Genomic DNA, 19,166 nt, shown 5'->3' with positions numbered 1-19,166 from the left:
GCCTCATTTCTTTTTCATGGCTGCAATATAATCCATGGTATATGACGATATCATATAATGAACACAGCTTGTTGCTGGTGGCTTCAGTTGCCTTTCATTTTTCTCTATAATGACAATGCTGCAATGAGCTTCTTTGTGTATATGTCTTTGTGACATCTACCTGGCTTTGAGTGTTGCCACTGCCAGAAAATTCCTGGTGTTGGGCTCCAGGTATGCATACCCAGAGGATCTCTGCTACCTCCAGGATTCATTTAGACCCTGGAAGAACACCACCCTGGCTCAGTCCTGGCTTCTTCTCTCACCCTGTTATTCTGTGGTTGTGTTCACAGCATGCCCATGGACCAGCCACCAGAATTCCGACATCCCCACCATATGATGGAAAGGTGCAAAAAGTACAGCTGGTGTCCCCCTGGCCACTGGGAGGAAAGAAAGAGGGCCAGCTCCTTCACACATAATCCAATTGGAGAGAGTATGGAAGTGGTTATCTGTCTAAGTGGTTCTCAGTCTTTCTCCCCTGAGATAGAGTGTGGGACTGAAACAGCAGTGAATCACTGATGTAGAAGATACAAGAGCTGCAGTGGTGGTAGGAGCTCTCCAAAGCAGCTGAGAAAGTATGGTGTGTGTGTGTGTGTGTGTGTGTGTGTGTGTGTGTGTGTGTAACCCTGAACCAAATGTCCTTGGCCCATGGACAGAGATTGCCAACCCTTGATCTAATACGTTGTTGTACTTTTGTCTTTTAAGGTTTTCAAACACCAGGGCACCTGGGTGGCTCAGTTAGTTGGGTGTCCGACTTTGGCTCAGGTCATGATCTCACGGTTCTTGAGTTCGAGCACCACGTTGGGCTCTGTGCTGACAGCTCAGAGCCTGGAACCTGCTTCTAATTCTGCGTGTTTCTCTCTCTCTGCCCCTCCCCTGCTTTCACTCTGTCTCTTTCTCTCAAAAATAAATTCTAAATTTTTAAAAAAATTAATAAAAAAAGATTTTTCAAACACCTTGTTCCTGCAAGAAGCAATAAGAGCTAATGAGAAGCAGACAGTACCCTGGGTTCCATCTCTCACTTCACTAGGGCCTGCCACAGTTTGGAACAGTTTTGATCGCTGCCCTATGCCCTCTTGTTTAGAGGTGCTGTCTGCACTCTAGGATGCAGGGGTTAGGTTTCTTATTTTTCCTGAAAAATGGTGCTAGTGTCATTGGCTGTTAAAAATGAGACAGGTGTGCTCACTTTGGCAGCACATCTACTGAAAACCCTGGAGCGACACAGACAAGATTAGTGTGGCCCCTGTTCAAGGGTGACAGGCAAACCTGTGAAACCTTCCATACAAAAATAAGAACTTTTAAAATGGGACATAGTCAAGAGAGCTTTTGCATTTGGATGAGATGTTTTCTGTGTTTGGCTTATCCTGCTTAGTTCTTTCTTCCTTACTTTATGGACACGCAAGAAAGAACACATGCTCATAGTATTGGAGGCAGGTGCTGAACTTCCTAGGTGGCAGCCCTCCTGAAATGTATTCTTGCATGCACAAATGCAAAGACCCTTGTTGACCTGCTCTCTCAATGCTTTGGAAACTCTGGGGAATGGTGATGTGGTCACTGTTAGAGCAACAAACAAATCTGGTGTAATTGAGGATAAGCTTCATGTGGGCAGTCCTGATGTTTGCTCACGGAAAGGTGATTCATTTAGACGAATCAGGGCTTTAAAATTGTTTTCTTGAAGTGTAACAGATACAGAAAAGTGCATGCACTGTAAATGTATGGCTTGGTGAATTTGTGCAAAGTGAACACACCTATGTTACCCTGGTAACCACTATGTAGATCAAAAAGTAGAATGTTAGAGTCACCCCAGAAGACCTCTGTACCCACTCCTCCCCCAGTTACTAGTCCTTTGAGGTATAACCAGTAACCTAACTTTAAACACTTTATATTTGTGCCTGTTTTTGAACTTTATGTATACTTGTGAAATTATTCACATTTTGTGTAGATCTTCTTCACTTATTCTCATTGCTATATTGTATTCCATGATAGACATATGCCACAGATGGGGTGCCTGGGTGGCTCAGTTGCTTAAGCCTCTGACTCTGGAATTCAGCTCAGGTCAGGGTCTTGTGGGATCAAGCCCTGCTTTGGGCTCTTTGCTTACAGTGCAGAACCTGCTTGGGATTCTCTCTCCCTCTCTCTCTGCCCCTCCCTGGCTTGCATGTGCTCATGTGCCCTCTCTCTCAAAATAAGTAAGCATTAAAAAAAGAAATATGCCACAGTTTATTTATCCATTCTATGTTGATGGGGTTTTATTGCACACATTCCTACAAGTGGAATTATCAGCTCACAGTGTTTGCATATATGCATCTTTAATGGACCCTGGAATAGCAGTAAATGAGAGTTAGGGGTGTATTTTTTATTTTTTTAACTTAGAGAGAGAGAATAGGGGAGAGTGAGAGCGAGAGTACATGTGTGAGAGAGAATCTTAAGTAGGCTCCATGCTGATTGTGGAGCCTGATCCTGGGATCCTGACCTGAGCTGAAATCAAGAGTTGGTCAGACACTCAACCAGACTGAGCCACCCAGGCGCCCCAGGAATGTATTTTTGGTAGGGGACAAAGCACAAAGCTAAGATCAGGCCCCAGGTTTCTGGTCTCCTTCCAGGCTTGGATTACAGGGGAGCCAGAGCAAGGCACTTAACCTCTGTGTTTCCTCAACTGTAAATTGGAAATAATTGGTACCTGCTCTATTACTTTCTGTGGGATGAAAAAGGCCTCTGCAAAATCTCAAGCTGCACAAATGGAAGCTCTCATTAAAATGGAAGCAGGGAAGGGGGATTTTTAATTATCAATGAGAACTAAAGAATAACTGTATTTATGCGGATTTCCATTCCCAATTAAGAATCCAGAGATTAGCTTAACTGCTCAGCTAGACTGAGTAGTATTGCCAAAGGGGCCTGCAGTGTTATTGTCTCAAACCCAAACACAGTAAGTAACTTCCCAGACCTATCCTGTGAATCTTGCTAGAAGTTTCCTCAACTGCCTGGAGCCCCAGGGGTCCTCCCAGTTCTCTCTTAGTTGCCAATGCCTCAGCTTTTTCTTTCCCCCTGCATCAGCTTGAGTTGGCCTACTCTGGGAAAAACTGGTTTGATGCTGCCTGACCAGACCAATTATAATGCACCAGGAAAGCAGAAGGACACCATCATCCCATGTCTTCCTGCGTTATTGAACATAAAGTGTGAATATTGTCAATGAGGTCCTTTGGTCTTACGGTACAACTAAAAGTTCACAGGCATTTATTCTACCAAAGGTTGTGCTAAAATGAATCGGGGACTGTAAAATACAATAATTGAAAGTAGTGTCAACATTTTTTCTATCCTCCTAGTTCCCTTGCAGATGGTTGCACAAATGTTACACAAGTAGAAGGCAGTGCCCTCTTCTGGGCAATGCCACACTTGCATGGCTGTGGCTAAGAGGCTTGCCAACTCATGGGACTGGTTTTTCACTGGGTAACAGGCTCATCTTGGGGTTAGTCTTGAGTAAATCACATCTGGGGATCCACCCTCCCTTTCCTCTTCAAAAGAGAAAAATCAGAACTATGATAGTTACATTTTATGTGTGATTAACATTTAAATCAGTAGACTTTTTTACCTTCCATAATGTGGGTAGTTACCTTAAGAGCAAAAACTGAGGTTTCCTGAAGAAAAAGAAATTCTGCTTCAAGACTGCAAAATAGAAACCTGGGTGTTTCCAGCCTCCAGATTTTGAATACAAGACTACAACGTCAACTCTTCCCTGAATTTCTAGCTTGCCAGCCTGCTCTGCAAATTCCAGACTTGTCTGCCCCCACAATCGTGTGAGCCAATTCCTTAAAATAAATCTGTGAATGTGTGTGAGTGTGAGTGTGAGTGTGTGTGTGTGTGTGTGTGTGTGTGTATCTTGTTGGTTTTGTTTCCCTGAAAACCCTAATACAAAACCTAACTCTAAAACCCATTTATATCAGTGACATCTCATTTGTATAAACATAAGGGGACATGAAGTATGGCAGCTGACCTGAGTTCAGGTTCAAGTCCCAGTAACATCTAATTTACTAGTTTCATGAACTAGCTATTTAATTATACTTAGCCTTGGTATCTTCATTTTTATAAAGGGGAGAATAGTAGCATTTACTGAATATGATGTTGTGAAGATTAAGAGAAAACATGTGCTTAGAATAGTGATTGGCTCAGAATAAGTACTCATTAATGTTAGTAGTTATTATTAATTATTTTTATTACTAAGGTCATAGAGGGAAGCTGCCAAAAAAAAGGGTGATTTATAGAATGAGGGGTACATGGAAGGGTAGCTGGTCTCATTCACTACCCCCCCCCCCATTGTCTCCCTAGACTCTTAGGGAGACAGGAAGTCTCTGCTTTTCACAACCAGTTCTTGGGCAGTATTATAAAGCCATTTCTTGTAAAGTGTCCTAACTGTTCCCATAGGAACCCAATCAAGATTAAAAGTTGGATTCTGAATTAATGATTAAGTCATATATGAAACCATTATTATGTCACAAAAGTAAAGTTCAGTAAATCTTGGTAATCATTTAAAACAGTAAAACTATGTAAGTCCTAACACAGGGCTTCCATAAAATTTAATCTTCACTCCATGGTACAATTTACCAATTTAATTAGCAGTTTTGTTTGCCTTCTCACAATTTAGAAGGTCTTCTGTAAGATGATTTGGATCACTTTTCGGCCTTTTGGCTAAGATCAAGTGTTGTAAGATGATTTGGTTGGTCAAAACCTTGTTTTTAAAGCTAGCCAAGTGGTTATCTCCAAGTATACGGATTTGGGTTAATTTATATATATGTGTGTATTTATATATTTATCTCTGTGTTATTCAGTGATTCACCGGAAGGACCCACAGGACTCAACAGCAGGTTATATACTCACTAAGATTTATTATAGCAAAACGTATAGAGCAAAAGCAGTGGGAAAAAGATATGCACTCATGGGGTCCAGACATTCAACACAGACTTCAGTGTCTTTCCACACAGGAGTGTGGAGGCCACACAGGAGTACTCTTTCTTTCGCCATTAACTTCAGGGACATATATAGAATGTCTTTACCCAGAGAAGCCTGTTTGAGTCTCAGAGTCCAAGGCTTTTATAGGGGGCTGGTCACATAAGTATATCCTACTATGTATGCAACCAACTCTGGTAACCAAAACCCAACCCTAACAATGAAACTAGGTGCACATCATTGATCTTGATGTTTGTGCAAAGTGCCCCTGAGAAGCACGTATGGTACGATCCATTGGTCCTGGTGTATGTAAGTCATCAACCACCAATATAAAGAACACTCTAAGGGCTGCCAAGGGTTACTCATGGGTCTCTTGAAGACATGTAAGGAGCAAGCAACCAGAAATGCTGTGTTAACTCTTTCCTCACAGTCTATATTTTCTGAAATGTCTATAATTAACGTCTATTACTTTGATAATCACAAAAGTATTGATATAAAGGCATCTGCCGTTAATGATTTTCCTTTCTAGTTATTTAATGGTGTTGTTTTATAATCTCAGTATAGTTCCCTGTAGTCAGCAGAGCTGCTGAGAGAAGTAAAGTCACCCTTCTAGACACTTCATGGATCCCCATCAGAGCCTTCATACTCTTTGGGAAAACCATAAAAACAGGCCAGGACAAAGCCTGTGAGACATAGAAGGAACCACAGCAACACCTAATTCAACTTCCCCATCTTAGAGATGAGGAAGTGGAAATACCGAGCAGTGAAAGGGCTCATCCCGGTTCTGAATCTTAGATCTTCTAATTAAAAACCTCCTTTGGAACTCCTGAAATGGGTCAAGGCAATGTCTGCTCAGTTGCTTCTGATGATTGTCTTAACATGGGCAGAAACGGGAGGAGCCCTGACTGGTGGGACTGCCTGAACTGAATGTGCATGGTCAATCTCCCTTAGTCTAGACAGAGGCTTCCTATCCTTCCCCAACCCCTTCCTTGTCCAGTGACTTGACAGAAGCACCAGGACTCTGTTATCCAGAGCATTGCCTATGCCACTAGGTCAATGGTCTAGTTTGGGACCTAGCAAGAGATTAGTTTAATCTTCACCAAATTTCCCCCTTTTCTCCCTTTCATTTACTCTCTTGTAGGCTGGAGGGTGGTATCTGTCTCTACACTGGACTCCAAATTCCTTGAGGGCCTTCTGGATCCAGGTTATATAGTGGTTATGATTATGGGTAGTAAAGTCAAATGGTCCGAGGTTTGAATTCTGGCTTAATATCTCACTGGCTTGTGGGATTTGAGTGAGTTACTTGATGGGAATAATAGTACTTCCTTTATAAGGTTACTGGGAAGATGAAAGGAAGTAATAACTCTTAACTAGAATAGAATTTGGTATATAAAAACGTTCAATAAATATTGAATATTATTTTTTAAATAGGTACTTCATTTACTTTGGAAAACCCTGTTCTCTGATCTTTTTAATAGTTTTGTTGAGATAATTAACACACAATGTACACTGTATGTATTTAAACTATAAAATGTCATAAGTTTTAACATGTACACACCTGTGAAACTATCCCCACAATCAAGTAAATGATCATATCCATACTCTCCCAAAAGTTACCTTATATCCTTTTGTAATCCCTTTTCCTGTCCTCAGGCAATTGCTGTCTACTCTTTGCCTCTGCAGATTAGCTTGCATTTTCTAGAATTTCATACAGATGGAATCATATGGTATGCTCTTTTTTTTTTTTTTTTTTTTTTTTGGCTTCTTTCATTCAGCATTATTTTGAGATTCATCCATGTTGTTGAGTGTATTGATTACTGGTATTCCATTGTTGAGGGTATCAATTACTCAGTAGATGCACCACAATTTGTTTATCCATTCACTTACTGATGAACATTTGGGTTGTTTCCAGTTTTGAAGTATTAGAAATAAACTTCTAGAAATAAAACTTCCATGAACATCTGTGTACATGTCTTTGCATAAACATATACTTTCTCCTTGGAAGTGAATGGGTGGGCCCTAAGGTGGGTATGTTTAAATTTTTAAGAAATGACCAAATTATTTTCCAAGTAGTTGTACTATTTTGTATTTCCACCAGTAGCATGAGAGTTCCAGTTGCTCCACATCATTGACAAGAGTTGGTATGGTTAGTCTTTTTAGTTTTAGATATTCTAATAGATGTGTAATGATACCTCTTTGTGATTATAATTTGAGTTTCCCTAATGACATTGTAAATGTGTTTTTGCCACCCATGTATCTTTTTGATGAACTGTCTGTTCAAATCATTTGCCTATTTTTAATTAGGGTGTTTGCTTTTCTTATTGTTGAGTTTTGAAACTTTTTGATATATTCTATATACAAGTCCTACATATGGTTTACAAATATTTTCTTTAAGTCCGTAACTAGTCTTATTCTCTTAATAGTGTCTCAAAGAAAAGAAGTTATTAATTGTAAAGAAGTACAATTTATCAATTTTTTGTTTTATGGATTGTGCTTTTGGTATTCTAATCCAAGGATCCTTTCTCTACTAAATCACTTTTACATGTTCACTGGAAATCAATTTACCATATATATGTTGGTCTATTTCCACACTCTGTTCCCCAGTGATCTGTTTTCATGCCAATACCATGCTATCTTGATTACTTAGCTTTCCAAATTTGTCTAGCTATTTTATGTCTTTTTCATTTCCAAATGAATTTTACTAAAAGAAAATTTTTTTTTTTTGGAGAGAGAGAATGGGGGAGGAGCAGAGGGAGTGAGAGAGAATCTCAAGCAAACTCTATGCTCAGCACAGAGTCCAACACAGAGCTCAATCCCAGGACTCTGGGATCATGACCTGAGCCGAAATCAAGAGTTGGACACCCAACCAACTGAGCCACCCATGAGCCCCTCCAAATAAATTTTAGAATTAGCTTGTCAATTTTTACATGAAAAAAACTGTTAGAGTTTTGACTAGGATAGCGTTGAATAAATTTAGGGAGAACTGTCTTCACAGTATTAAGTCTTCTGGTCCATGAGTATAGAATATTTCTTTATTTATTGAGGTATTAATTTATCTCAACTATATTTTATAGTTTTCAGAGTATAGGACATACATATTTTGGTCAATTTATTGCTATGCATTTGATATATTTGGTAGTAGGGTAAACAGTATTGTTTTTAATTTCAATTTCCAATTATTTGCTAGTATATAAAAATACACTATTTTTATATATTGAACTTATATCCAGAAAACTTGCTAAAGCTCACTTATTATTTTTAATACCGATTTTTGTAGACTCCATAAGATTTTCTGCATAGACAGTTATGTCATTTATGAATAGACAGTTTTGTTACTTCCTTTCCAATCTAATCATCTTTTATTTCTTTTTCTTACCTTATTGCACTGCCTGAACCAGTACAGTGTTGAATAGAAATGGTGAGAGTAGAAATCTTTGCCTTGTTTCTAATTTTAGAAAGAATGCAGTTTTTTTACCATTTAGTATAATGTTAGCTGTAGATGCCCTATAACCGGTTGAGGAAGTTTCCTTCTATTCCTAGTTGGCTAAGGTGTTTTTTTTTTTTTTTTTAAACCGAGAATTGATGTTGGATTTTGTCACATATTTTTCTGCATCTATTCATATGATTCTTTTTTGTCTTTAATATGGTAAATTACAAAGATTGATTTAATCATAGCTTTATTGAGATACAATTCACAGAGCATAAAGTTCACCCTTTTAGAGTGTACAATTCAGTGGATTTTACTATATTTGCAGAATTATGCATCTATCACCACAACCAAATCCCATAACATTTCATTATCCTAAAGGGAAACTCTGTTGCCTATCAGGAGTCAGTCCCCATTTCCCCCACTCTCCCCAGGTCCTGGCAACCTGTATGGATTTGCCTATTCTGCACTTTAATATAAATGGAATCATATTCAATGTGGTCATTTGTGAATGGCTTCTTTCACTTGGCATAATGTTTTCAAGGTTTGTCTATGTTATGGCATGTATCAGTATTCCATTCATTTTTATGGCTAAATAATATTCTACTGTGAGGATATACCACATTTTGTTTAACCATTCGTCAGTTAATGGGCATTTTATTTGTTTCCACTTTTTAGCTATTATGAATAACGCTGCTGTGAACATTTGTTACAAGTGTTGGTGTCAACATATGTTTTCATTGCTCTTGAGTATATACCTAGGAATAGAATTTCTGGGTCATATAAGTCAGTCTGTTTCATCCTTTAGGGAATTGCCCCACTGTTTCCCAAAGTGGTTGTACTATTGTGAGAAGGTTCAATTTAACAGATGAGGCTATTTAGATTATTTATTTCTTCTTGAGTGAGTATTGGTAGTTTATGCCTTCCAAGGAATTTGTCCCTTTCATCACTTGTTGAATTTATCAGCATAAAGTTAATATTTCCTTAGTGTTCTTTTAGTGTCTTTATAATGTGTAGTAATGTCATCTCTCATTCTTACTATTGATAATTTGTGGGGGGTTTTCCTGATCAATGTAACCTACGTTTATCAATGTTATTGACTATGTATATTAGATATTTTAAAAATCTTTGTGTGTGTCACTCTGTCATGTGGAAAATTGAGTAGGCTCCAAGTACACCAGTAGGCAGGCTATCCTAGAGTTCATGAAATATAAAGGCTTACATACCCAATTGAAACGCATGGATCACACTTTTTATTAAATCAGTGTACAGCACTGTGAGAAGCAAGGGGGGGAGAATGGTCAAGTTAAACACTTAGGATAGGGAACAAGTGGCATCGATAGGACTATCCTGGGGCATACTATGTTATATGTATTCTATCTCAGCTGCATCAGCTTTTCCTGCTGCAGACATGAAGACTAGAGTTGAGGTTCAAACAAGTGGATCCTGGGTCAATGATACTTGCTCCGTTAGAGAGGTGCAATTAGTCAGAATTGTAGCTTGTCATATAGTCTGTTGAACAGCCATGGACGGCACGTGGAACACTAGTAGGTAACACTAGTGGGTGGTCGAATTAAGGACTCATGAATATTGATATATAATGTATCATTGAATATTTAGTGCCCAGGTGCCCTGCAGGTATGTTATTACCTCATGTACTCTTGGATCTTGTAGCCCTTTTCATTGATGTTTAATCCATACATGCTCTACTTACTAATTACTGATCTATACTTGATGTATCTTATGAGTTCATCCACCCATTTCTTTTCTTATCCTCTATAGAATTGAATATTTTGAAACTGTACATTGAATGCACTAAACCCTCCCCCTATTATCCCTTCTTTCTGTGACATAGTCACCTACTTTACACATACCACCCACTGAACAAGTGTTAAATAAAAAATAAGCAATACCCTCAGCTAGTATTGCCATAGAAACATACTTACTCAAACAAAGAGTTCCTGCAATTAAATACATATGGGAAATACTGGGTTTCTTTACTATAGGCCTTGTTAGTGCCCTAATGCACTAACCTTTCTGTGAGTGGTAACTTTCTGTGAGTGGATATCACATGTACTGTCCTCAACCTATTGACTGATGGACCACTTTACTCCAGGTGCATCACAGAACACATCTTAGGAGATGCTACCTTGGGAATTGCTCTGTGCAAGGCCTTAAAGAGGGCTGGGAAATGTAGATGTTTACTACAGCAGGTGTAGGCCAAGCAGTATACCTTGTGTACTTTATAAACATTCTGCTTTTCTGGGTTAGAAAGAAAATTATGACAAGAAGCAAGATAGGGAAATTGAAGTTACTCAGGGAGTGAACTGACCAAATTATTCATTCAAGGGTTTCTCTAATTTACCCTTTGGAATAAATCCAGGGACGGTGCCCCATTCCCCAATCAGCACAGTGCTGACAATATTCTTTCACAAATGGCTTATAGACTGCTGCATAGGCAGGTGCTTTGAAAGGTATTAAGATTATACAAAGGACACTTCCTTTTCCACAATGCTGGGAAAATATGCCTAACAGGACTTCAGGGAACCCAGATCTCTATACATGATTATCCTGGATGGTCAAGGGATTCTAAAGACTTGAAACTGAGTTTATTGGAGAATGTATCAATGGGAAGATAGCATGTTTCATTTAGTAGACAACACAGGAAAAATAGAGCCGATCATAGGTCTTCTATCCTGTTTTGCTCCATTTCATAGCCTCTGCCCCCCAACACCAACGTGCAGGCAAGTACTCCCACTTCTGGCCCCTCCCTCTCTTCTGCACACAAAGCGGCCTTCTTCTTGACACTCTTGTATTCTCTTCCTGGCACCCTTCTCCCAATCTCTACCTGTGTAAATCCTGCTCATCCTTCAAATTGTTTCCTCTGGTGAGCTCTACTCAACTCCTACCTACTAGGTTATGCTTTTTTTCCTATCACTTATCACAAGTGTTAATTACTTAATGATTGTCTCTTCTATGAGGTTGTGAGATGTGTGAGAGTGGAAACTGCATTGGCTACTTCACTACTGAATCACCAGCACAAGGCACAGAGTAAGTGGTTAATAAGTCCAGTTGAATGATTGAAAACAATATAGGTGCTGATGTATTTTGCAATGAATTTAGGGCAGTTTTGTCTTCCCTTGCCTTAGGTCAAAGTCTTCTCAATTCCCTTTCTCCAAGGCTTAGATTCTCCTCAGATTCTTTTTAGATACTCATTCCAAGAAATGCCTCTCTTATCTATTCCCTTATCAGAGAAGAGTTTGACATCAGCATATACAGGCTAACGTCTCTCACGTAATCTAGAGCAAAGGAGCTTTGGAAAAGCAATGTTTTCTTTCTAAGTATGAGGTGTTCAGAGTTCCCAGTGAGCTTGAGACTGCAGTGAATAGCTTGTATGTTCTCCCAAAACCTGGCATGAAGGACTGGTGTGTCTGTGGAGAGCCATGAAGCAAGTTGTGTTTGCAATTATGCTGCTGGTGTTGCTGGGAAGAATGCATGGAAAGCTGTTCCAGGGTGGGCACGTTCTCTGCAATGTTGGGAACACAGCTCCTTAGCGGTAGAACAGTTATACTAGACCTGCTTCAATCAGTTCCTCCTCAGGGTACTTGCCTGCCTCTCACCTCTCGGATTTCACTCTCACACCCATGCCTGGGGCTTGAAATTTCCCTTGCCCACCCCAAAGTCACCTGCTTTCAAATGGATGGACGTGATTAGGCAAATATGGCTGGAGGCAAAGTGGCTGGAGGTGAGGACAGTCTCCCTCTTGTGCTTTCTCTTGAGACAGGACTTTTTCTGAGGTGCAAACTTCCTTGAAGCACTAATGAAGACCTGCATCCCAAAGGGGAAGGAACATAGCTCTGCACTGGACAGAGCTGAATTTTACCCCTTGCTCTGAGTTGTTGTAAAAACTCAATGAGATAATGTGATTAAAGCCCTTAGGAGACCAGATTGCACATTGTTAGTGCTCAAAACATGGTAGCCATTTAACTATTAGGTGTTCATTGGATATTCTCAGAGGATTCTGTGTCTCCTGCTTCAGTAACATGACACTGGATGGAAATGGCTCGTTCACTTTTCTCTTTTCTCTACTAGACTGTAACATCCTTGTAGGCCCAAACCTAAAACAATGCATTCCAGATCCCATGATTAGCTCACATTCGTTGAGTGCTTATGATGTCAAACACTAAATGCTTTAATTCTCAAAACCCTAGAGTTAGGAATTACTGTTTTATAGTATTTATAGCTGAAGATATGGAAGCACCAAGTGGTTTAAGTAACTCACCCATTGTGATGTATCTAGTAAGTGGTGGAGACAGTATTTAAATACAGTACGTGGGGTTCCAGAACCTGTGCTCTTTACCACTGCATTGCACTGCCTCAATCCTCATTCTTCTTAGGTTTTCCTCATTTTTCTCCACCTACACCGTGGAACGTATCATCCCTATTGTCTCTGTCTGTACTTATGGGGCTAAAACTATTCTGTGATTCTCTTTGTGCTAATGCCTCACAATGCCTCATGTAATAGCATGCTCTACAATTGCTTCTCCATTTGTCTAGTGCTGGGTTTGGCATACTAAGTTTATGTACCAATTATGCTCTTTCACAAAGCATCTCTTGGTTCCATTGTCTGACTGGATACTAGACCGAGTGGATCACTGGGCAGACCTTTTATCCTTTTGTGTTCTTAATGACAACCATCTGTTTCCTAAAGCAATTGAAATCTTCAGTTATTAGCATAAAGGAAAAACATTGACTCTGGGCACAGCCTCACACTACTGGTACATGCCTGGGGCATCAGTTAACACCAAGGTTTGCCTGTCCACCTTTCTCAGAGAGAGTCTGGGTGAAACTGGGGTTTCCTTTCAAGAACAGATGCCCACGCCCCATGTGGTTTAAAAAAACATGCAAATCGTATATACAAGAATATTATGTATCTTTGGAGTTAAATAAATAATATAGCCATCATCCCTCTCAATAGAATATTATCGGATTCCACCCAGTCCTCTGCGTACCCCTCCCCCAACCCTCCCCCAGTAATGCCAATATGCTTTTCATTATACAAAGAGTAGGAGTTGTTTGAGAGCAATACTTTCTGGATGAGTAAGTCAGATGTGATTTCCAGGTACTTTGTGTGAAAGATGCTAGCAGCAAACTTGGGAGTATTCTGCGGTTTCACATTCTATTCAAACTGATGTTTCCGGAGAGCTGTTTCTGATTCTGACTTCACAACCACTGCAGCACAATAGTGTACTGAGAACAGATGTGTCAGTAAATTGTGGTCAATGTGAAAAATTAATTTTTGCCACAGTTGGGGACACGTACTTTTATGGCAACGGTCATTAGAATATTAAGCTGAGCAGTGTTGCAGATGGTGAAAAGCAGAATTCAAACAGCAGGAGGAAAGGTGGAGAATACCAGTGAGCCAGTGTCCAAGAAAAATGGTTTCTGATAGGCAAGAACTTTGCTGTGAAACTACGTGAGAAAACTTGCGAGAGAATTTGGTCGTGGCCATAGGCATTCTACTCAAACAGGAATGCTAGTGGGATATCGTGTGCCTGTCCCTGAAGTGTCCACTCCTTCCAGGAGAGCCACCAGTTCCAGTACTAAGAAAGGTGTCTCAGGGGTGCCTGGGTGGCTCAGTTAAGCGTTGACTCTTGATTTTGGCTCAGGTCATGATCTCACGGTTCATGGGATGGAACCCTGCGTCAGGCTCTGCGCTAACAGTGCAGAGTTTACTTGGGATTCTCTCTCTCTCCCTCTCTCTGCCCCTCCCCCACTTGCAGGCGCGCTCTCTCAAAATAAACATTAAAAAAAAATGTGTCTCAAGGACCATAAAAGTGAGAACCATTACTCCAGCCAGCAGATATTTGTGAAGTGGTTTAACAAGTTTTCATTATTTATTCCCTGCCACTAATGTACCCTTTGAAATAATTTCACTGTCCCGTCCCACCACTAATGAATTAGAAACACTCATGTCTGCCCAGGGCTGGAGGAAATGCAATGCAATTCTACCACAGATTTGGTAATGTCTGTATGCAGCGGCTAAAAGATCCAAAAAACTGGACATAATTTTCAGTGCTATTCAGTTTGTGAGAAGATTAAGTTAAAAACAACAACAAAGAAACTTGGAACTTTAAGGAAAATTGCTTTCAGAACTTGGAGGGGGGGTAGGGGACACATTTGAGGCCATGAGGCAGAAACCCTTGGAGAGATGCCCAGAAAAGTAGTATTCCCATCAATCCTTCTCTATCCATCTCCTCTCCCCTAAAAAGGGCATGACTTTCTATTCTAGAACTAGAATGTGTGCTTCTTGCCTGTAGGACTTGCTGAAGATGATATGGCTGCAATTGAGTGACTTGGGTAACTTTCTTCACCTTTAAGATGAAGTATATGGGTGCCTGAGTGGTTCAGTTGGTTAAGCATCTGACTTTGGCTTAGGTCATGATCTCACAGTTCATGGGTTTGAGCCCCGCGTGGGGCTACGCTGACAGCTCAGAGCCTAGAGCCTACTTCAGATTGTCTCCCTCTGCCCCTCCCCTGCTCACACCCTCTGTCTCTCAAAAATGAATAAACATTGAAAAAAAGAAAAGATGCTGTATTAAGTGGCAGCCTAATTGATATGTGAACCATGTTCTTTAGGATGAGGTGTTTTTTATTTAAGTAGGCTTCACGCCCAGCATGGAGCCCAACATGGGGCTTGAATTCACAGCCCTGAGATCAAGACCTGAGCTGAGATTAAGAGTCAGATGCTTAACCAACTGAGCCATCCAGGCACCCCAGGATGAATTTTTATATCTCAGGAAACATACAGAAAATCTTCACTTGCATTCTTTTTTGTTATAGTTAGGATAGCCATATAATAATTTATCCTCAAAACCAGGACACTTGAGAATACAAGGAGGGTGCTATTAATAATTACACCTGGACAACATAAACCAGAATTGTTCCAGGCAAACTGAGATGTATGAACACTTATAGTACAACCTTGGTGTTCAATAAATGTTTTATCACATTATGTAGCGTTTAGGCCCCAAGCATGATAATCTAATTTTTTAAGTTTATTTTGAGAGAGAGAGCAAGAGAGTGGGGGGAGAGGCAGAAACGAAGAGAGAATCCCAAGAAGACACAGGGGGTGACCTCACAAACTGTGAGATCATGACCTGAGCCAAAATCAAGAGTCAGACACTTAACTAAGCCACTCAGGCGCTCTAGGACAACCTAATTTGAAAGAGGAATATTAATATAGGTATTATATACTAGTGGTGTAATCTTTTAGTTATGCTAATGCACCAAATACATCCCTTTGGCTAGAGGGAAGAGTGTTCCATTTTCCCCCTTGTGTACTTTGGATACTTTGAGCATTATGATCTGTTTTATCGTAAGGTAAGTGAGTGAGCACAGGAAGCTAGTCAATTGCAGCAAATCGCACTGCTGAGCTGAGCTCAAAGCTAAAAACTCTGTTCCCTGGAGTCCCCAGCAGTTGTGCTGTTCACTGAACCATGAATGGATGCCTTCTAGAATTTGATCAGATTTCTATTGCAGATTCACCAGAGGTGGAGACTTATTACTACTTTTCAGATAAGAAATCTGGTGAAGTTTGTAGAGTTCACATTAATCCTCTTCATCCCACTTCTACAAAAAGCGTGGGTGCTAGTTCTTCCTAATCATTAGTCATGTAGTTGGGTCTTTTTTTTGTAGAGATTTCTTTGGGCATTCAAGAAGGGATCCAGGTATTCATTAAGTTTAGTCCTTGGGATTTTTGTGTGTTGCAGTAACTAGGCAACAGTTCAGATGTTTTAACTTAGCATGTCCTGTACTAGCAAGTTTAAAAAAAGAACTGTCAAGCCATACTTGGCAGAACCTTCCTTGGACTCTCCCACCCTCTGTACAGTTCTCCTGTACATCTTGGCTGTTCCTCCACTGCTAACAGAGACCTCTTCTGTCTCGGCCACTCTGACAGCCTTGTCCAAGCCTTTCTCACCGAGGGGCAGCTAGATACCCAGTGTGCTCAATAATTGGTAGGACTGCAACTAGGGGTTTGATCACCCATTACCTTTCGTTAACAACTTTATATCCAGATCTTAAACCTACTCTTAACTGCTACGCCTTTGAACATAATTTGCCTTTGTTTATGAAGATATAACTAAGTTCTAAGTAGTTTAAGAATTGTGCTTATCCATCAACTATAAGAATATGCATTTCAAACACAAACCCTAGCTCTTTAAAGTGAATATCCAATGAAACTGATTCAGTTGACAAAACGTGTAAAAGGCCAGCTGCGTAATGTTCAATGTTAGATGGATTGGACTTTCTAGGTATACAATTTTGGAAGCAGAACTACAGCACTAAAGCAACCAGGATAGGCACATGTAAGATGTTCTTAGTAGCAGCATTCTGTAGTACAGTGGTATACACGAAAAGCTTTGCTATCAGTCACACCTAGGATTCTAATCTCAGTTCTTTACATAGGAACTGTGTGATCTCTATAACCTCTTAGCCTTAGTTGCATCATCTATAAAATGGGGATGAGAACTGTCCTTGTCTTAGAGGTTTGCTGGGAGGCTTAACTGAGATAGTGCACATAAAATGTTTAGTAGTGTCAACTACTTGTTTTCGTCTCCTCCTAGATTGTGTATTATCTCAAAAGCAGAGGTGTTAAGAATCAAATGAGCTAACGTATGTAAAATGTGCATAGAAGCTATCATTAGCCCCCAGTAAACGAAGCCATTAAGTAGGACAATATATGAAGCTCTATTTAACTTGATCTCTTTGTCTAAAAAGTTAACCAGTTATTTTGGGAGTTTTCCCACAGCTTTGGAACCTACCAGTGGCAGCTTAAGGGAACAAGAACAAGTGGAAGAGAAAAGGCAATGGTCTAGACTGGTAAGCAAGCAACTGCATAAAAAGGGTACTGGATGCCTGAACAAAAAGTAGACAAACCCTAAGCCCTGGTGACAGAGTTGGCGCCGTCCTTTATTACTATGACTTTGGGAATTTACTTAAATAACCTTTTTAAGGTTTCCTTATCTCTAAAAAAGGATTCTTTTTAATCTGTCTACCTAACTTTAAGGAATGCTGGTCTAAATGGTGGTTTAAAAAAGAGGCTTAACATAAAATAAGGACCACAGCAAAAACTGACCAAAGTGTTACATTTCCTTAGATGATACTAACACTCGTAAGCATAGCTTAGAATTCTAGGTGGCCTGAGATTCTATTATACTTGTGAATCTAGAATTGTGATTTCAGCAAACCTCAACAAAGAAACCATCATCTACAACCATTTCTGAAATTTAAAAGCAGCAAAACATCTGTTCCCCCAAGCAACTTATCTGTAAGTGCTATGAACCAACTTGTGTCCCCCCAAATTCACATCAAAGTCCTAACCCTGGATGTGATGGTACTCGAGGATGGAGCCTTTGGGAGTAATTCATTTAGATGAGGTTACAAGGGTAGGGTGCCCAGATGGGATTAGTGTCCTTATAAGAGACAACAGAGCTTGCTTCTTCTCTCTCCACTATGAGGACACAGTGAGAAGACGGCCATCTACAAGCCACAGAGTCCTTACTGGGAACTGAGCAGGACCAGCACCTTGATGGGAGGACTTCCTGTCCTCCAGAACTTTAAGAAATAAATCTCTGTTGGCTAAGCCACCCAATCTGTGATGTTTTGTTATGGCAGCCCAAGCTAATACAGTAAGTAAAATGATAAAGTAGAAGAGTGGAATTGCTTTAGTGAAAGCACAGAGTAGGGAGGGACTAAGCTCTACCTTCTCCTCATCCCCGGAAGCGCAGGGCACCACAAAATAAGAGTAAAAATGGAACTGTTCAATGCCCACACGAGGAGAATCATGTTTACATGCCATAGGAACAAACTGAGGGATGGCCCAAATTCTCTTCTGGTATTAGAATTGTGTATTGCATTGTCTTACTGAAAATAAGTAAGCGAATAGGATTCTATTTTGCTTTAGAAACCTGCTGCAAAAGGATTGGTGCTAAGTTTTAATATGGTGGTAAAAAGAGAACCTGCTTGGGTCAGGTCTCCAGGGAAGAAGGTGTTGGCTGAAACACTGTCATCTCATGATGGGAAGGAACCCTAGCCCACCTTTAGGAGATAGGAAGTAAGACATCAAATGCAACTTAAAAAAATTTACAGTTGCACGGTGTCCAATTATAAGGCAAAAAGCAGAAGGCTCTTTCAAAAGCGTAATATAGTACAAGTGACTCGTTTATAGCCCCAACCACACTGGGGTTCAAGGCAGGCTAACAAACCCCCCTGTGGAAAGGGAATGGTGAACTGTACCAAGTTTATTAATGTGGCCCTCACCACAGGCACAGTAGTTATGACAAGAATAGAACAATCTTTCATAAAAGAAAGTGGGGGTGGTGGCAGCTGGGGCAGAGAAACTCTGATTATACAGATAACCTGGTTACAAAGAATGACATAGCCTTGAAGGGAGAAGAAGAAACCCACACAATGGACACCATGTTGCTGAAAGTGGGTTTGTGGAGGGTTGTTCCCAGGCAGCCTATTTAAATGCCTTCGTGAATGCAGGTCACACACAGAGGAGCGTCTCAGACCCTTCCTTCCTTTCTTTCTTTCTTTCTTTCTTTCTTTCTTTCTTTCTTTCTTTCTTCTTTTTTTCTTTCTTTCTTTCTTTCTGACAACAATTTTGCAGTTAATTAGACTAAGGACTTCTCAGGGAAGCCCAGAACTGGGCTGCAGAATAAGATACATGGAAAAACTATAAAACCATGAAAATACA

The 19,166-nt window shown here is 40.2% G+C and overlaps 1 non-coding gene across 1 annotated transcript; it reads left to right on the top strand.

Annotated features, from left to right (window-relative positions):
- Nucleotides 1-1,214: 1,214 nt before the first annotated feature.
- LOC115517377 lies at nucleotides 1,215-1,324 on the top strand. Its single transcript, XR_003969830.1, has one exon. It is a non-coding gene; the product is annotated as a U6 spliceosomal RNA (small nuclear RNA).
- The last annotated feature ends 17,842 nt before the right edge of the window (nucleotides 1,325-19,166 follow it).

This window comes from Lynx canadensis, chromosome B3 (assembly GCF_007474595.2).
Source record: "Lynx canadensis isolate LIC74 chromosome B3, mLynCan4.pri.v2, whole genome shotgun sequence".
Classification (NCBI taxonomy): Eukaryota; Metazoa; Chordata; class Mammalia; order Carnivora; family Felidae; genus Lynx; species Lynx canadensis.
This window is presented reverse-complemented; position numbering and strand designations above follow the sequence as displayed.